Here is an 18,900-nt window from a genome sequence, read left to right on the forward strand (position 1 = left end):
ATAAGAGAAACCATCAGTGAGACATATTGACATAACAGCCACACAATGAACTAAAAATAGCAGTAATTCTTCCCATGGGAAAAGACCAAGTAGTATATTTCTATGTTACATACAATGTCAACGTCAACAAGAGCAGGAGCCAACTCCACAACCACTAACAGCAGCAGTGATCCTTAAAAGAAGGAAGCCGAGCCAGCCAGTCCAGTGTGGGCTTCCTCTGCAGCCCGTTTTTCCTTTCCTGGAACTGGATGCAATGGTCATAAATACCAAAGACAGGGTTAGTGCTGCCTCCAGTGCTGAGCACCGAGGAATATTTTCTCTGTCAAGTTTTCATATTGCTATGAGAAAATAATCATTATTTATAAATTATCAAGGGTTCAGGGGGAGGGGGAGCAAGGAGGGAGGGTAAAAATGAGGAGCTGATACCAAGGGCTCAAGCAGAAAGCAGGTGTTTGGGGAATGATGATGGCAACATACGTACGAATGTGCTGGACACAAATGATGTATGTACGGATTGTAAAAAGAATTGTATGAGCCACTAAAAAAATGATTTAAAATCTTTCATATTGCCTTTTTCTCCTTTCCTCTGTGTTCTATAACAAATTTGGCACACTATCCTCTCCGTATTCTTTAGTAAAAGGTCAAAGCTGCTTGCTTCTCAAAATCCATGGATTTAGATCTAAGGACCCAAGGCAGAAAACACAATCATAGGCAGTATTTGGCACCAGTGGGCCCAGAGCTAGGGGAGAAACATCACCTGTACTACTTCCTACTCACCTTCTCATACCTAGGGGGGTTCAGTTTCCATTCTAGGGCAAAGAGGGAGCGATAGGAAATGCCAGTTCAGGAGACAGGAGTCTTTGGTTCAGTTCATTGCTTGCCTGGAACTAGCTGTGACCTCAACTCTTCCCACCTCTCTGGTTATTCTTGCTATGAAGCCAGGTGTTGGATCCAGATCATTTCTAAAGTCTCTTGCAACTTCTGCATTCAATAATTTCTAAGTTACAAAGCCACATGTAGTTTAATCATTTTTATTGATTACACACACACACACACCAGCAAGGAAGCTTCCAAGCATCCTCACCCACCTACACGGAAGGAAGGCATCAGGTGTACTTGTATTCCAGCAAGGAAGGCACTGGCTGCCTCTGCCCTCCAATTAAGAAAGGCGGTGGACATTCCTTCCCACTTCTAAGATAGGCTCCAACCTTCCCCAATACCTAGCAAGGAAAGCCCCCAGGCATCCCTGCAACCTAGCAAGGAAGGCCCCAGCTGTCCCTGGGTAAGCTAGGTCCCAGCCACATCTGTGAGCTGACAATGAACGCCCCAAACTCACTACCCTGAAGCAAGAAATACCACAATCATCCCTGCATCTTGGCAAGAAAGACCGCAGACATCCTTGAATCTCAGCAAGTAAGGCTCAAATGACACAGCGACCCAGTAAGAAGGATGTAGTCATCTATGGCCAGTCAAGGAAGTCTCCAGCCATCCCAGTAAGCCATCAAGAATCAACTGCCTTCCCAAGACCGAACAGCTCTCCAAAGACGAATAGCAGCACCACAATGCCACAGAATCAGGGGTCAATTGCAGTGCACACACATACACACAACAAACAAGAAAAACATCCACAAGCATAATAACCAAGACTCAAAGGATTCTCTGATGAAGAGACCTTGAAAGAACCAGAAATGTAACTCAGAAAAATGGTATTTAGAAGCCTTTAAGGGATAGAGGAAAGAATGGAAAAGCTGAAAGAAAAAAAAAACTACACCAAATAGTTGTCCATAAGAGAAGCAATAAGATAAAAGAATTAGGCAACACGATTTAAAAAAAACAGTAATAGAATCAGGCAAAAGGAAAACTGAATCAGTGAGCTCGAAGACAATTCACTGGAAGGCAATCAACCAACACTGAGAGAACCAACCAACAAAGTAAGAAAAGGAATCTGAGAAAGCCTATGAATGATCCGGGACACCATCAGGTAAACAAGCTTTTTCTTACTGGAATCCCAAAGCAAGAACAAACTATTCTTATCGTGGCAGCCACCGTGTCAATCCAGATTGTCAAGGATTTTCGTCTTTTTCGCTGCCCTCTACTTTACCAAGTCTGACATTCTTCTCCAAGGACTGGTCATTTCTGACAGTGGGTTCAAAGTACATGAGACAAAGTCTCACCGCCCTTACTTTAAGAAGCATCCTCATTTTAAAAGCGATTTAACCATTTTTTAAATGTTCTAAAAAATAATAATAAAGAGCAAAGAAAAACAGAAGCAGCATTCTGGCTGTAATTCCTCCAAGAAAGATTTGTTGGTTCTCTTTTTAGAAGCACGCTGCCTATTCATTTATTTTCTCAAAACCATTTTATTGGGAGCTAATACGGATACCCTATCATTCCATGGTTCAGTCACATCAAGCAATATTATACAATTGACACCACAATCAGTTTCAAAAGAGTCTCGTCCTTTTTGAACTCCCTGATATCCCCTTTACCTACTCCTCCCCAGGAACCCCGTTCTACTTGTTGCCTCTGTAGATTCATCAATCCTGGGCTTTCATATACCAAGAAAAACGCATAAGAAAAAATTCAAAAGGCTTATCCTTAATGACAAAATACATTCCAGATAAACCCCAATATGAAAACACAGAGGGGGAGGGGGGACTGTTGAAAAACAGATCAGGTCCAAGGAGCATCAGAGAGGGGATGACTCACAAGGTTTTAACCACTCAAGTCAGGTTCATCATTTTGATCTCCTGTAGTCATCTCTCCCATGCTCTCTGTTTGTAACCAGTTTCTTCCCATCCCTCTATTGTGGATAAAGGGAAATCACTGGAGGCTTATTTCCTGTGTAGATCTCACAGATGTATCTTGGGCTTCCACTGTTACCCATGGATTTCTGCAAATCAGAATCTCACAATTTAGGCTCTGATATGATTGCCCCTTTCGGCTTCAGATTATATGATTTAGAATCCTTCAGTCATTTGATATTGGTGTGCTTCTTCCATGTGGACTTAATTGCCACCTCTGTCGGTACTTTTACAATCCCTGCTACCTTCAACATTTTTTACCAGCACCATAAATAAAATGCACCCATGCTTCTCGGGTTATTCGAATTCAGTGTTCAGCTTTCACACGTATATGAAGTGATAGAAAATGCCATGGCTGGTCTCGGATGCACCTGACTTCTCAAAGCAGCACCCTGGCATTTCAGCACTTTTAAGATGTCTTGTGCAGCATATTTACCTAAGGTACTGTGTCCATGATCTCGTGACTACTGCTTCTATGAGGATGAATTAGGGGTTCGAGCATAAAAAAATCCTTGACAACTTCCATGTTTGCTCTATATATCATGACGTGATAGACTGGTCCAGCTCTAAGGATTTCGGTCTTCTGTACATTGAGTTGTAATCCATACTGATGGCGTCAATCCCTGATCATCATTAACAAGTGTTCCAAGTCCTCCTCCTTTCAGCAAGCAAGAATGTGTCATCTGCATATCTCAAATTATTAATAAGCCTTCCTCAAATCCTGATGCTGCACTGTTCTTCACAAAGAGATGAACAGATGAATGAACAGAATGTGATAAATATATGACCAATACCCAGTCATAAAGAGAAATAAAAATTTAATACATACTACAAGATAGATGAAACTTGAAGGTATTATACTAATAGTGAATAAAATAAGTTGGTTACAAAAAGATAATGTTTGTCCTCACTGATGATAATATAATGTAAATAAAAATATAGAAATCAAATTTTATTAGTGATTGGCAGTGTAGGAACATGGAAAGGGAATCGTTACTTGAAGAACACTGAACTTGGATTAAGAATCATGAAAACAGTCTTTTTGGCTGGAACCACCATCTTGCAGTGACCTGCCAAAATGTCAAACACCAAGGGCAAAAGGAAGGGCACCCACTAGCTGCTCTCCAGGCCCTTCAGGAAGCATGGCGTCATCCCCGTGGCCACATACAGGCAAATCTACCAGCAAGGTGACATTGTGGACATCAAAGGCATGGGCACTGTTCAGAAGGGGATGCCACACAAATGCTACCACGGCAAAACCAGACGCGTCTACAATGAGACTCAGCACACCGTCAGCATTGTTGTCAACAAGCAAGTTAAGGTCAAGCTCTTTGCCAAGAGAATGAGCATGCGCATGGAGCACAGAGCCCTGGAAGCGCAGGGACAGCTTCCAGAAGTGCAGGGAGGAGAGCAACCGGAAGAAGCAGGAGGCCAAGGAGAAGGGGACCTGGGTGCAGCTGAAGCACCAGCCTGCCCCCCGCCCCTCCAAGAGGCCCGCTTTGTGTGGACCACTGGGAAGGAGCCCAAGCTGCTGGAGCCCATGCCCGATGAGTCCATGGCCTAGTCTGAAATAAAAACTGTCCCGGGCAATAAATAAATAAATAAAATCATGAAAACATTTGAAAATGGATAGCAGCGATGGTTGCACATGTTGAAAGTAAGTGATATCGCTAAATTGGCATATGAATAGGTGGAAATGGAAAATATTTTGTTATACTTGTGTTTACCACAATTAAAATTCAATTGAGTGGTGACTATTTTGAACACCAGGGTGAGTGGATAGGCTGACACTTTTAGAGAGATGGGTTTTGTGGGATATTTCGTAGCTGGATCTAGATGGCTGCTTTTTTTCTCTCTACATGCCAAGCCAGGTCTACTGCCCTTGGGAAGAACCAGGACAAGGGGTGTCTGCTGCCCAGAGAGCCACAGACCACGCTCTTGTGCCCTGGGCAGAGACGGACATTCTCTCTTCCGTGTTCATTTGGGTCACCCTACAACCATTTCTGAGGGTCAACGTGCTTTCCTCCTGCTTTGTTCGGTTCTCCCAAGTGCTCGCTGGACCGATGTAATTTGTATCACAATATAAGCTGCTTCGCCACAAAGAATGTGGTTTTTTCCAAAGCATGTTTGAACTGTCTGTGGACAAAGCCACATAGGACCAGGCATACCAAAGAAACAGCCCGACTCCTCACCGTAACTCACAAAGACCATCAGGTATCCGAATTCCGATACCACATTTTCATGACAAATGATGCAATGACACCACAAAATGACTGCTAAGACTCTCAAGTCCAGGCTGCAATTTCAGCAGGAGAAGGAAAATGCGGAACACTTAACCTCTCTGCGCTGGTATACAGGCAAAGGCGAGACCCTGCCCAAGCGGATACCGCCATGAGTGCGGTGCCCTAATAACTTTGAGTGGACAAAGCCCAGGAACATATCAAGAAGCCAGGGTTATAATAGTTATACCCGACATTGCCCCGCACTCAGAGGCCTTGACAAATGTTGGACTGACAGTAGTGGGAGTGAAAACGTCCCATGTCAGGGAACAGATTCATGATGATGGGTGTTAGCTCTCTCGGGGCTCTTCGAGAGTGTAAGAGAGAGTCCACGCAGTTTGTAAGTCTTCCTTCACTGACTCAACATGCAAATAAGGACACAGCCTCATGTTTGTTTCAGCCCTGGAGACCTCCATTACATGCAGACTTGGCTATTATACTTCATTACAGAGGAGAATGTAGAAGCTGCGACTACATTGCTTGACCCACGCATAAGAGGTTCTAGTTCGTATAAAACCAAAGGGGCTCTTCTCAAACGAATTTGAGTGCTGGCATGAGGCAAATCAATGGCTTCATACCAAGGTTCCTAGTATCTCAAGCTTTGAGGAAATAGGTGAAACATTTCTTGCAAGAGTAGTAAATTATTGACAATGAAAGATTATAGAGAGTAAAATGTATAGAGAGTAAAATGAGAGAAATAAATCTTTTTTGGTTTTTTTTTGGTTTGTTTGTTTTTAAACTTTTTTTAGGGGCTCATGCAACTCTTATCACAATCCATACATACATCAATTGTGTAAAGCACATCTATACATTCATTGCCCTCATCATTTTCAAAGCATTTGCTCTCCACGTAAGCCCTTTGCATCAGGTCCTCTTTATTCCCCCTCCCTCCACGCTCCCCCTCCCTCATGAGCCCATGATAATTTATAAATTATTATTTTGTCATATCTTGCCCTGTCTGAGAGAGAAATAAATCTTATAGACTATACACAAATTAAAACGACTACATCTGTAGAAAGAGACAATGGAGAAGCTCAATATCGGGAGCTAAAGCCAGGCCAAGGAGCAATTGTAGAACAAACCTCCAATGGTTCATATGTCAAATCAGGTTGAAGCTGAGGAAAATCTAAACAAGTTCATAAGAGCCAAGGTACAAGCTTGAGCCTATGCCACCTGAATTTTGAGAACATCTCAAGAGCAGATTGGACACATTGCACATTAATAACAAAAGACTTGGTGAACTATGGGATGACGTCAAGACCATTCATGAAGAGAGCAAAAAGACAGGAAAGACAGAAAAGGTCAAAGTGGATGTGAGCAGGGACTCTGAAACTTGCTCTTAATCATATACTAAGTAAGGCACATGGAAGAAATGATGAAGTCAGAGAGGTGTACAGAAAATTTCAAAGGGGAGCTCAAGAAGATGTAAAATATTAGAATGAAATATGCAAAAACCTAGAATTAGAAAACCAAAAAGAACACATTCAGAATATCACACTGAAATAACTCAAGAAAAATCCAAGCCTCAATTTGCAATATTGAAAGAATCTATGGAAAAAATATTGAACGATGCAGGGAGCATCCAAATAAGATGGAAAGAAAGTCACTGAAACCAAAAATAACTATTTGACATTTCTCCATTTCAAGAGGTAGCATATGGTACTAAAGGAAGATGGTCAAGCTGCCCAGAAAGCATTAGACAAACACAAGGCTCCAAAAATTGATGGAATACCAATGGAAATATTTCAACAAGCTGATGAGGCACTGTAAGCACTTACTCATCTATGCCAGGAAACTTAAGCTACTTGGTCAACAGACTAGAAAAGATCCATATTTGTACCCATTTCAAAGACAGGCAACCCAACAGAATTCTCAAACTATAGAGCAATATTACTGATAGCACATGGAAGTAACATTTTGCTGAAGATCATCCAACAATGACTGCAGCGATACATGGACAGGAAGCTACCAGAGATTCTGTCTCGATTCAGAAGAAGACATGAAACAAGGACTATCATTCCTGATATCAGATGGATCTTGACTGAAAGCAGAGATCACCAGAAGGGAAATCCAGGTTCTGATCCTGACTTCATAAATTTCTATGTCACTTATCTAGAATTCCTAAGGAATTTCCTCTTTAAGGTGTCTTCTTATTCTGATAGTCTATAATCAACTGAGAATATTTAAGTTAGATAGAATTATCTGTATCTGTCTATCACAGAATAAAAGTGATACAGCATCAGGATGGCAAAGAGGCATCAACTCCAGTACCAATTTTCATTAATTGGTGATGGCTACTAATTAATGAATTAGTTGGAGTAGGTAAATGTTGATATAAGGCTATTTATTTACCATTCCTGCTGTCAATTCTAATTCATAGCAACCATATAGGACAGGGTGGAAGTTCCCCTAAAAGTTTCCAAGTCTATAACTCTTCACGGAAGTAGAAAACCTCATTTTTTTATCCACAAAGTGGGCTTCTGGTTTCAAACTGCTGACCTGGTAGTTAGCAGCCCAATGCATAACCACTATGCCATCAGGGTTTTTCCAGTTTCAAATATCACAGGGAAATGATGACCCAAGCCATAATTGTACATTCTCCTGGGAAGGGTCTAGGCACACTGAGCTTCTTTATATTAAGAATTATAAGAAAACTTGGAAATGTATTATGGTAATGGTTGAACAATAGGTAAACTAAGGTCACTGAAATAGACACATGAAGAATGCTGAAAAGGCAAATGGCTGTTGCATATATATTTCTCACAATAAAAAACTACGATACACTACAAAAAATATGTTCCTCTGTCTAGTTTTCGTGCATGTTAGTGACTCCACAGGTCTGTCTGAATAGGACAGGCTGGATGAACTATCTGGAGGAAAAACAACGGGACCGACAGTTCCGGGGGGACTTGGGGTGGGGGGTAGGGGGGGGTAAGGAAGTGGTGTTAACAAACCCAGGGACAAGGGAAGAACATGGGACCCCAAAGGGTAGAGAAGGGGGAGTGGCAGGCCTGGTGGGAAATGATCAAGGGTAAGGTTGCTTAGAGAAGAGGTATACTCTAGCCCAGGTGGCGATGAAGCATGGTAGTAGGGCAGGAGGAAGGTCAAGGGAGATGGAGGAAAGAGCTAGGAGTCAAAGGGCATTCATGGAGGTCTAGACAAAGACATGTACATGCAAATATATATAGGAGGTTGGGGAAATAGATCTTTGTGTCGATATTTATAGGCCAAGTATTAAGGTGGCGGAAGGACCTTGGGCCTCTACTCAAACACTCCCTCTATGCATGAATACCTTCTTTTATTAAATTGGAACTCTATGATGCTCACTCTCCCGACACAACGGCTGGAGCCAAAGTGGGTGAACAAGTAAATGTGGTGAAGAAAGCTGATGGTGCCCGGCTATCAAAAGAGATAGTGACTGGGGTCTTAAAGGCTTGAAGATAAACAAGCGGCCATCTAGCTCAGAAGCAACAAAGTCCACATGGAAGAACACACCAGCCTGGGTGATCGAGTGGTCCCAAAGGGATCAGTTACCAGGCATCAAAGAACAAAAAATCATATCATTGACTGCACACCTCCATGATAGGATCGCTGAAGACAAATGGGTGCACAAGCAAATGTGGTGAAGAAAGCTGATGGTGCCCGGCTATCAAAAGAGATAGTGTCTGGGGTCTTAAAGGCTTGAAGGTGAACAAGCGGCCATCTCGCTCAGAAACAAATAAGCCCACATGGAAGAAGCACACCGGCCAGTGCGATCACGAGGTGCCCAAGGGACCAGATATAAGGCATCATGCAAAAAAAAAAAAAAAGATATAAGTGTGTGTATGTATGTGTATTTATGTGTATATGTATATATGTATGTGTATATATATATATTACATTAAATGAAGGGGGAAGTGCAGAGTGGAGACCCAAGGCCCAAGTGTCGGCCAATGGAGATCCCCTCATAGAGGGGCTTAGGAGAGGAGATGGGTTAATTAGGGTGTGAGGTAGTATCGATGAAGAACACAGCTTTCCCCCAGATCCTGGATGCTTCCTCCCCCCAACTACCATGATCCGAATTCTACCTTGCAGGACTGGATAGGACAGAGGCTGTACACTGGTACATATGAGGGTTGGAGATACAGGGAATCCAGGGTGGATGATACCTCCAGGACCAAGGGTGTGAGGGACGATGCTGGGAGAGTGGAGGGTGAGTGGGCTGGAAAGGGGGAACTGATTACAAGGAGCCACATGTGACCTCTTCCCTGGGAGAGGGACAGCAGAGAAGGGGGGAAGGGAGACCCCGAAAAGGGCAAGATATGACAAAATAACGAGGTATAAATTACCAAGGGCATATGAGGGAGGGGGGAAAAGGGAGGGAGGGGGGAAAAAAAAGAGGACCTGATGCAAGGGGCTTAAGTGGAGAGCAAATGCCTTGAGAATGATTGGGACAGGGAATGTATGGGTGTGCTTTATACAATTGATGTATGTATATGTATGAACTGTGAAAAGAATTGTATCAGCCCCAATAAATTGTTAAAAAAAATAAAAAATAAAAAAAGAAGAGCTTGCAATCTGACTACCTGTGGAGTGATTATCTCCTGTTTCACATCTAGTCAATATATTCATGTTCCCTGAAGAGGCAGAGACACTTACTCCTATTAGGTTTTTTAAAGCTAGTTTATAAGGACAAGTTCATCATTAAAGGCATTTGGCTCCAGCCAGAGAAGGGGTTAATGAAGGGAATTACAATGCGACTGTTGGGGGCACACTAGAGACAGGGCTGGAATGGCTTGTCAAACTGACAGAGGGTGATGCTTGCAGTGAGGATAAGGACATCGTTTTTGTGGGTGTCCTGAGAAGAATGTGTTGTGTCTATTTTATAAATAAGAGATACATTCTAACAGGTTCAACCTTTTGGTTGAAGGTGTAGTATGTGGATCCCGTGGGCTCAGCCATGAAGTTTTAAAGGTTGACATAGCACAGGTATTCTTACAACAAAGTACAGCACACAGATTCCAGAAGGCCGCCCATTAAATTGTATCCTTCAACATTGGTCCTGTTTTTAAAATGACCCAGTGAAGAGCCCAAAATAAACTCTCTCTGCAATACTGTTTCCCACTGCCATTGAGTTGATTCCAATGCATACAGACTCTCTAGAGACTGTCATTGTTTGTGTGGGGAGAAAGTCATGTCACTCGTCCATGGATCCACTGGTAGTTTTGAACTACTAACCATATGCTTAGCAACCCATCTCATAACCCACTGTGCTACCAGGGCCCCGATGACACTGCTTATCCTCAGGATAAATCTGGCCACTAAATATGCCTGCAAATCATAGCAATTTTCTACAGTTCGATTTATTTTGTGTAAGAGAAGAAAAAATGAAATGGAAATTGTATGCAGGGACTTTCTTGACTTTATGGCAAGATAAAGATTTTCAAAAGCAATGTGAAAATATGGGACAAAAGAAACAGCCATCGATTCTGAAGGATACAGAAAAAGTAGAGAGTTTAAAAAAAACATATTTTGTGGGATCATTCTCAAAATTATGGCTAACCCAGAGCCCTGTAAACTCCCTGTTAGCCTCAGAAGGTTCCTCTGACAAAGAAGTTCTCTCACCACCACATAGCTGGAGCACCATGTTCAAACCAGGAGCTGCCAACGGATCAGCAGGGCTCTACCTCCTGAAGCAGGAGAGTCAGCACCCATGTCCTGAGTCCGCACGGCCAGTTCCCCACCTCGGATTTCATCGGATGAATAACTTGCCTACACAGAAAGAGAAGCTCAGATAGATACATGGCCTATTTGTTTCGATTTTCAAAACACGTCATCCCACTTGAACCCACTGTCAGGCTCTGTGCAAGATTCTCCTAAACCCTGAAGAATGGAGAACAGTAACTGCAAAGGTAAGGAAGACTGACAGACTTCATCAGCAAACTGCTACTGATTATTTGCCAGAACCACACGCAGTCCTGTCTTTAAAACCAGAACGCTACCCTCATACCCCTGGGGGGTGGATTCACGTATCACATTTAAGAGACTATTTATGGGTATGGACTAAATTGGGTCCCTAGGCAAGTAATATTAACACATTTTATGAAGACAAACAAAATCCAGAAGACCCATCAGCCTTTCTTAAGTGCATTTTTTTTACAGTCCTTAAGCAGTTTGCTGACGGAGACCTGGAGGCCCCAGAGAACAGATGGATGGTTGAGAATATTCCTTTTTATTAGAACCGGTGCTCCAGATATGACTAGCCCCTTTCTTTTAATGACTACAGTGCCTTGTCTGATAAAAAATGAAAACCTAAGCAAGTGTAAGAAGAGCAATCTCTCAGTTCATAGAATCAGCTTTTGAAGACATGTATCAACCAGGAAGAAACAAGAAAAAAGAGAGTTCTAGACCATGAAAATGCAAGTCTCCCCAGGGGCAGTGGCTCGTAGACATGGAGGAGTGGGGAGGAATGGGGTTCCGGGAGGCGGAGGACCCCTAAGCAAACAGGCCAAAGCTAGGAAAGAATCTGTGTGACCTGTGCAAGCAGAAGGAACGTTGAAACAAAAATGCCAGAACCTTCGGGGAAAGCTCTGAACCAGGGGAAGAGTTGGCACACACGTGGAGCCAGAGTAGGTGAGGACACTCCTCAGGGCACGTGTTGAAGAGCCACTCCTGTTGTGAGGGAGGACTCCGATTGACAGGACCCCGGAGAGCACGAAAATTTTCCACCATGTCGAGTTTCCATGAAGTCATTGATTTTTCTCAGGGACACCTATGTTAAATAACCTGACGGAACCATTGTCTAAGAAGAGGTTGCTTATTCTGAATGAACCTGATGATAAATTACTTGGAACTCTATCCACATGATGGAAGGAACGTAAACAGAGAGAAAACACTTTATCACATCACGCCCTTTATATCAGTGGTTCTCAACCTGTGGGTCGCGACCCCTTTCACAGGGGTCACCTAAAACCATCACAAAACACATAAATATTTCACAATATGTAATTACATATTGTTTTGTGATTAATCACTATGCTTTCATTATGTTCAATTTGTAACAATGAAAATACATCCTGCCTATCAGATATTTACATGATGATTCATAACAGTAGCAAAATGACAGTTATGAAGTAGTGATGGAAATAATTTTATGGTTGGGAGTTCCCACAACAAGAGGCACTGTTGGAAAGGGTCAGAGCATTAGGAAGATATAGAACCATTCCTTCATATGCTTATGTCATTATCAGGCTCCGATTTCCCAAGTAAAATGAAAACCCAAATCAACTTTGTTAATGTAAAGTTAACTTCGACTGTACTTCCTGAGCACATATGAATCATACAAGCTGCTCTTCCAGTTGCTCAAATCCTCACGTCGTCACCCAATGGAAGGCTGTGTGTGCTGGGGTTATGGGCGAATGAGATGCTGAGTCAGACCAAATACACTGTTCCAGTCCAAACTGAATTAGACCCTGGTGCCAGACAACCCAGACAAAATAACACCCAATGAGGCACCGAGCAAAGTTGGGTTACACCCTCTCATTTTGAGGTTCCCCCTATGTGGACCACACAGTACACCTATGCTGCCGGTGAAGACCAAGAATACCGTTTGTTCTAGATTTGCAAGTCACTAACCAGGTTGTAGTGACTACCCTCCTTTATTCCCAAACATGCACCGTAAGGACAACCCTGCCACCTGGTTATTCCTGGTTGGCCACTTCAAATGTAAAGGTTGAATTTTTCTGTATCTAAGTAGAAGAGCCAAGTCAAGGACTGTGTGTTTGGGAATGAGAAGAACTTTAAAGGGTATCACTGTGTTGGACTGAGTTCCCACAAGAATTCAAAAACAGCCCCACCCTTTTTTGGACTGCTCTAGCTAAAGCCCTAAGAGGCCTGGCCTCCAGCGACAGAATGGCAAGCCAAGATATATATCACCTCTTCACAGACAGCTGCACAAAAGGGGACTCTGCTCATGATGTTATTCAGACATTAAAAGTTGGGGACCAGGTAGGCTATAAGGTTCCCAAAGCCAAAAGCAAAGTCTTCCCGTGCTCAGATGCTCTGCATAGCTGTAGAACTCAGAAGCTTATTCACGCTTCAAAATAACACAAGAGACCATGGGAATCTTGACCTGAGCCATCTTCCACATGGCCATACCTGCTTTAATAAGCAATTAAGGGGATTTTAAGGCACAAACGGATTTTTATCACATTTGAATTCAATTCATCATCCCAGAGTGGATAGATGACATGACAGTGAAACATGATTATTTGGTCATGCAAAAATGGAGCTTTTTGCAACTTTGCAGACTTACACTAGCTCTATAGTTTAAAACACATATAAACCTCTACTAATGTTACTGTCTTAACTCAACAACCTATACAAGCAGTGAGATGCTCCCAGCAGACAGATTCTGAGGCTGGAGACCTCTGTCTCTTTTGGAATGCTAAAGAATAAGGCTCTCTCATTTCACTTCAGCGTGCTTCCTCATGGGAAAGCGTCACACTAGGCATGGCCCCGCTAGGTAACATCACCACGCTCCTAAAAAGTTTCCTGCCAAAAACTTGCTCTCTCGGGGCTGACATAATAGGGGTATGCCCATCATTAAATTCACTTTTAATTGAATTTTGGGAGATGTGTAATATAATGTCATTAAACATAATATACACTAGCAATGAAGACAGTGGCATTTAAAAAAATAAGCAAGGACAAATTAAGGCAACTAATTTTTAAATTTTTACTTCACAAACTTTTGAATCACAACAACTCCACTATGTGTAAATTTAAGATCTTTTCTCCTCCCTAGAGGCAATTACAGTGCTGAATTTATGTACAAGTCTCTAATTCTTTTTCTAATGACATATATTTATTTACATGTGTTTTAGAGTCACATAACTTTCATTAACTGCACATGTCATTCTGAAATTTGACATATGGTATGTTGATCTAATTGATTCTGTTAATCAACAACTAATAATTTGGGATATGAACATTGTAACTAAGTGAATTAAATATTTTAATTTATTGTGAATATTGGATATCTGAATATATTAGGGACAAAATTTGTTTTGCCTCCTTTCCTGTCCTGAATTAATTTTTCTTTTTGTTCCTCTTCTATTTTGGAAATTTAGAATTCTCACATTCTACGTCTATTCTGACAATGAGTCCTTTACAGACTTAATATGTATACTTAGCTAAAAATCTAAAGCTAATTAATTTGGCTACTTTCTCCACAAACTATTTCTTCCTTTGAGTTCCTTATACTTAGTTTCTTACTTAGTATTTTTCATGCTTTTTGTTAAGTATTTTAAGACTATATTTTTAACTTCCATTTTTCTTTTTTAAAAAATGAGTAGTTTTATTTCTAAATGTTTATCTGTAATTTTCTGCAGTTCATTGTGCATCCCACTCCTTCCTTGTGGATTAATTTCTTCTTTCTTAATCATATCCTTTTGAAGTTTCATTTTTTCCAATAACTGTTTAAGAAAGGCAAACTGTTGTTTATATATAAGAAAATGTCTTTATTCATCCTCCATGAAGAAGCGTAAAAATCTAATTGCAAGATTTTGTTGTTTACTATTTCTAAGATAGTATTCAGGGTTTGGTTTTGTGTTTTGGCATCTATTATTGCTGATAAGAATACTACCTAGAAATGAATCATTCTTTACTTGTAGAAGACCTTTAAAATTATCTGCAATTTTATTATTATATGTAGATGAGAATTATTTTTCTTTATTATTGCTGCTGCCTCCTGTCTCCACTCAAGGTACTTAATCTATCCATCTATTGTCTATCTTGTATTAACTCCAATATCTCTTCAATTTGAAACAATGCTGAGTAATTATATTTCTTCTTATCCACTCTTTTTATTCATGCCTTATGCAACTACTATAAGACATATTGCTTTACTTTATTTTATTCTCCACAGTTTCTAATTTCAGCTTTTTACCTCTCTGTGCAATGTTGTAAATGCTGTTTTTATGTCTATCTTCTCATTGGTACATTTTCTCTAAGGTTATCTATTACATTCATTATTCAATTAAGCTGTCTACTATACATGGATCATTTAAAAATATTTTTCTTAATTTCTTTCTATCATATTTAGCATATGCTGATTGTGCTTTGTATTGTCAACTATTGTGGTTTTGCTTTATTTTTATTCTTTATTTCTTTTAATATTTTAAGTACCTATATGCTCCTGTATAAGTTCACCCAAATAACAGCCGAGGGACCTAATTTCACCACAAAAACTGCATTAAAAATGTGCTGGAAAACTCAGCCTATACACGAGTATATAGGTTATGTATTATCAAGATTCTGTTACCTCTTTCCTGAAGTGCAAAATTTTTGTGCCTAATGATTCTCTACCAAAAAACAAAGTTCATTTTCTTCTTTAACAACTTAGTTAAGCTCATAGTTAGTGTTGACTATTCGCTGTGGGTGTCTTGAGAATGCTGGTATATGGGCTTTCCCTGTACAGAGGAGTATAGATTTGTCTCTCCCCAGAGAAAATTGAGCTTTCACCCATACAGGAACAATTTTTGTTACTTTCTCAATTTAGAATCTCTGGCACACATAAAAGCAAATTACCAAATGGACTGCCATCGAGTCATCTCTGGCTTTGAGCAACACTAGAGCCTGTAAACCGTTTCCTGCGTTTGAGCCACTGACTCTGCAGACAGCAGCCCAATGCTTCATCTCAAGTTCACCAGAGCTTCCTATGGACTTCATTTCCACACCTGGCCCCAAATCAATGTCAGGTTTTCTTGCAGTTCCCAAATCAGTCGGCAAGAGGCTTTATGCTTGTAATTAATATGTGGGACAGTTTTTTTTTGGGGGGGGGGCGGTTGCCTCTTGCATTTTTTCATAGAGCTGTCTTCCGGTCTTGATTTTTTAGCACTTCTTTTAGTTCATCGTATGTGCATGTTAAAATCTAATTCTCAGACAAAGCAATGGTCAGATTTTCAGTATGATTTTCCTCTCTGGAACCCGAGGAAGTCTCCTCCTGGATGTCAAATTCATTTCTCTGTGTACAATTTTGTTGTTTAATGTGTCGACTATTTATATGTGTCCATTCACTCTACCATGCGGACCTGAAATCATCTAATTAACTCCTTAGCATGCTGGGTAATTATTAATCCAATTATTGTCTCGATAGTTTTATTTATCCTGGATTTTGTATATAGAAAATCATACAAAAAAACAAGAAAGGAAAAAATATTTTCAAAAGAGAAATAGCAAAACAAATTGTCAACTTCATGTGGAGATGGAAGATAGCTAGGGTAATCAAAGAACGCCTTTTAAAAACAACAAAGTCGAAGATATCGCACCAGCCAAACTCACAACCTATCACACAGCAACAGAAATCAAAACAGCTTGGTAACTGCTACCATGACAGACACACAGACCAATGGACCAAACTAGAAAGCACATAAAAGAGTGCATCCACCTATATGCAACTGATTTTTTACAATTGGCCAAAAAATATTAAATGGAAAAGAGAAAACCTCTCCAACAATTAATGCCAATAAGTTGGATTTCCATCTGTGGAAGAATGAAAGAGGTCTCAATGCACAAAAATGAATTCAAGGTCATTCAGGTACGTAAATATAAAACCCAGAGCTTTACAGACCATCAATGTTCTCACTGGGACAAACTTAAGGGTCTTAATGCAGGCCATAAACATACTATCAAATATAATAAAGAAGCACACACAATAGAAGAAAAATAATTGAGTGTAAAATATTCAAAATAAGGCATTCTGTGCACCAGAGTTGTAAAAAAGAGGGCCCATGAACTGGAGAAAAATCTTTAGCAATGACCCAACAGAGAAGGGACAATCTCTGAATGGTTCTTCCATGAGCTCTGATACGTGGATCCAAGGAAAATGAAATCCATGACGTCAACCTTTTCTCTGTTTATCGTGATTCTATTGGTCCAGTTGTGAGGATTTGGGTAGACTTTATGCTCAGTTATAATCCATACTGGAAGCTGCAATTTTTTATCTTCATCAGCATGCGTTTCCAGTCCTCCTCACGTTCAGCAAGCAAGGTTGTGTCACGTGCATATTGCAGGTTGTTTATAAGCCGCCCTCCAATCCTGATGCCACATTCTTCTTCATATAAGCCAACCTCTGTGATTATTTGTTCAGCATGTAGACTGAATAAGTATAGTGAGAAGATGCAACCCTGATGAACACCTTTCCCTTGTAATGTTCGCCCACTGCCTCTTCACCTGGATGAGCACAATGAAGTGCTCTGGAAGTCCCATTCTTCCCGAGGTGATGCACACTTCGCTGTGATCCACACAGCCGAATGCCCTGGCAAGAGCAATACCTTTGGGTATTTTCCACTTTCAGCTAAGATCCATCTGACATCAGCAATGATATCTTTTGAATCTGGCTTGAACCTCTGGCAGTTTCCTGTCAATGTACTGCCGTAAGCGTTGTTGGATGATCTTAAGCAAAAATGTACTTGCATGTGATATCAGTGATACTGTTTACAGTTTGAGCATTCGGTTGGGTCATCTTTCTTTGGAATGAGTGCAAAGATGGATCTCTTCTAGTCAGTTGGCCAAGTAGCTGTCTTCCAAGTTTCCTGGCATAGATGAGTGAGTGCTTTCAGTGCTTCAGCAGCTTGCTGAAATATTTCAGTTGGTATTTCATCCTTTGAGCCTCGTGTTTTGCCATTGCTTTCAGGACAGCTTGAACATCTTTCTGCAGCACCCTTGCTTCTTGCTCGTATGCTACCTCCTGAAACGGTGGAATGTTCACGAGTTGGTTTGGATCTCGTGACTATGTTGTCTTTCCCTCTTCTTTTGCTGCTTCCTGCGTCACTCAATATTCCCCCACAGAATCTTTCACTATTGCAACTAACTTGAGGCTTGAATGTTTTCTTGAGTTCTTTCTGTTTCTGAGAGGCTGAGCATGCTCTTCCCTTTTGGTTTTCTGATTTTAATTCTAAGTCTTCACATCCTACATCAATATGTGCACATTTTCTGTGTGTGTGAATACTGGATGTCCTATAACCAACCCTGAGTTTCCAATAGCCCTGGATATTTCTACTCAAAGAAGTGATTCATTAAATCCTTGGCTACATCTTCCAGAAAGTGCACAGAGCAAATTTTAAGTAGTTAGTCTTTCTTTAAATGGCCCCAAGTGGCACAGAGATTTGGGCTCAGACTGTTAACTAAAAGGTCAGCTGTTCAAGCCTCTCTACCTATAGGAAAGAGGAATGCAATCTGCTTTTATCAAGATCTCAACCTGGGAACCTATAGGAACTGTCCTATATGGTCACTGTGAGTCAAATCTACTCAAGAGCCATCATTTTTAGACTCTCTTCCATCATAAAGCACAGTATTTACAGCCCTGCCCCTTCCTTTTACTTTATGTTAGGAGCGAGACTACGGAGGAAAAGTAAGGGGACAAGAAATTTATGTGGGAATCAAAAGGCTGATAGGAGGCCAGTGGGAGGTGAAAATTTAAAACAATGTGGCTGAGTCTCCACATTTCCTATCTTGACCTATAAGAGAGCCGGACAGAAAATCATAACTCTCCTCTCCATTTATTCCCTCCTAACTCACTACTTCTCCAATAACTCTGTCCCATTCTGTCTTCTCCCATCAATATATACACACACAGACACAAGCACTTATACTGAATCCAGAAGGGGTTGGGTAGACTATACAAAAGGAAAACTAACTGTAGTCATGTATGAGCTTCCTATCATTTGTGCATAATTATTGTCTAGCCTAATATCTATGGTGCATGTGATTAACTCTTTGATTCGATTTTATAAGTTTTACTTAAGATCAATACTAAACTGTTCTGTGTGTACTCC

General features: G+C 40.9%; 1 pseudogene; it reads left to right on the forward strand.

Annotated features, from left to right (window-relative positions):
- The first annotated feature begins 3,882 nt into the window (after positions 1-3,882).
- LOC142449009 (large ribosomal subunit protein eL21-like) lies at positions 3,883-4,368 on the forward strand (annotated as a pseudogene).
- The last annotated feature ends 14,532 nt before the right edge of the window (positions 4,369-18,900 follow it).

Source organism: Tenrec ecaudatus, chromosome 5 (assembly GCF_050624435.1).
Source record: "Tenrec ecaudatus isolate mTenEca1 chromosome 5, mTenEca1.hap1, whole genome shotgun sequence".
Classification (NCBI taxonomy): domain Eukaryota; kingdom Metazoa; phylum Chordata; class Mammalia; order Afrosoricida; family Tenrecidae; genus Tenrec; species Tenrec ecaudatus.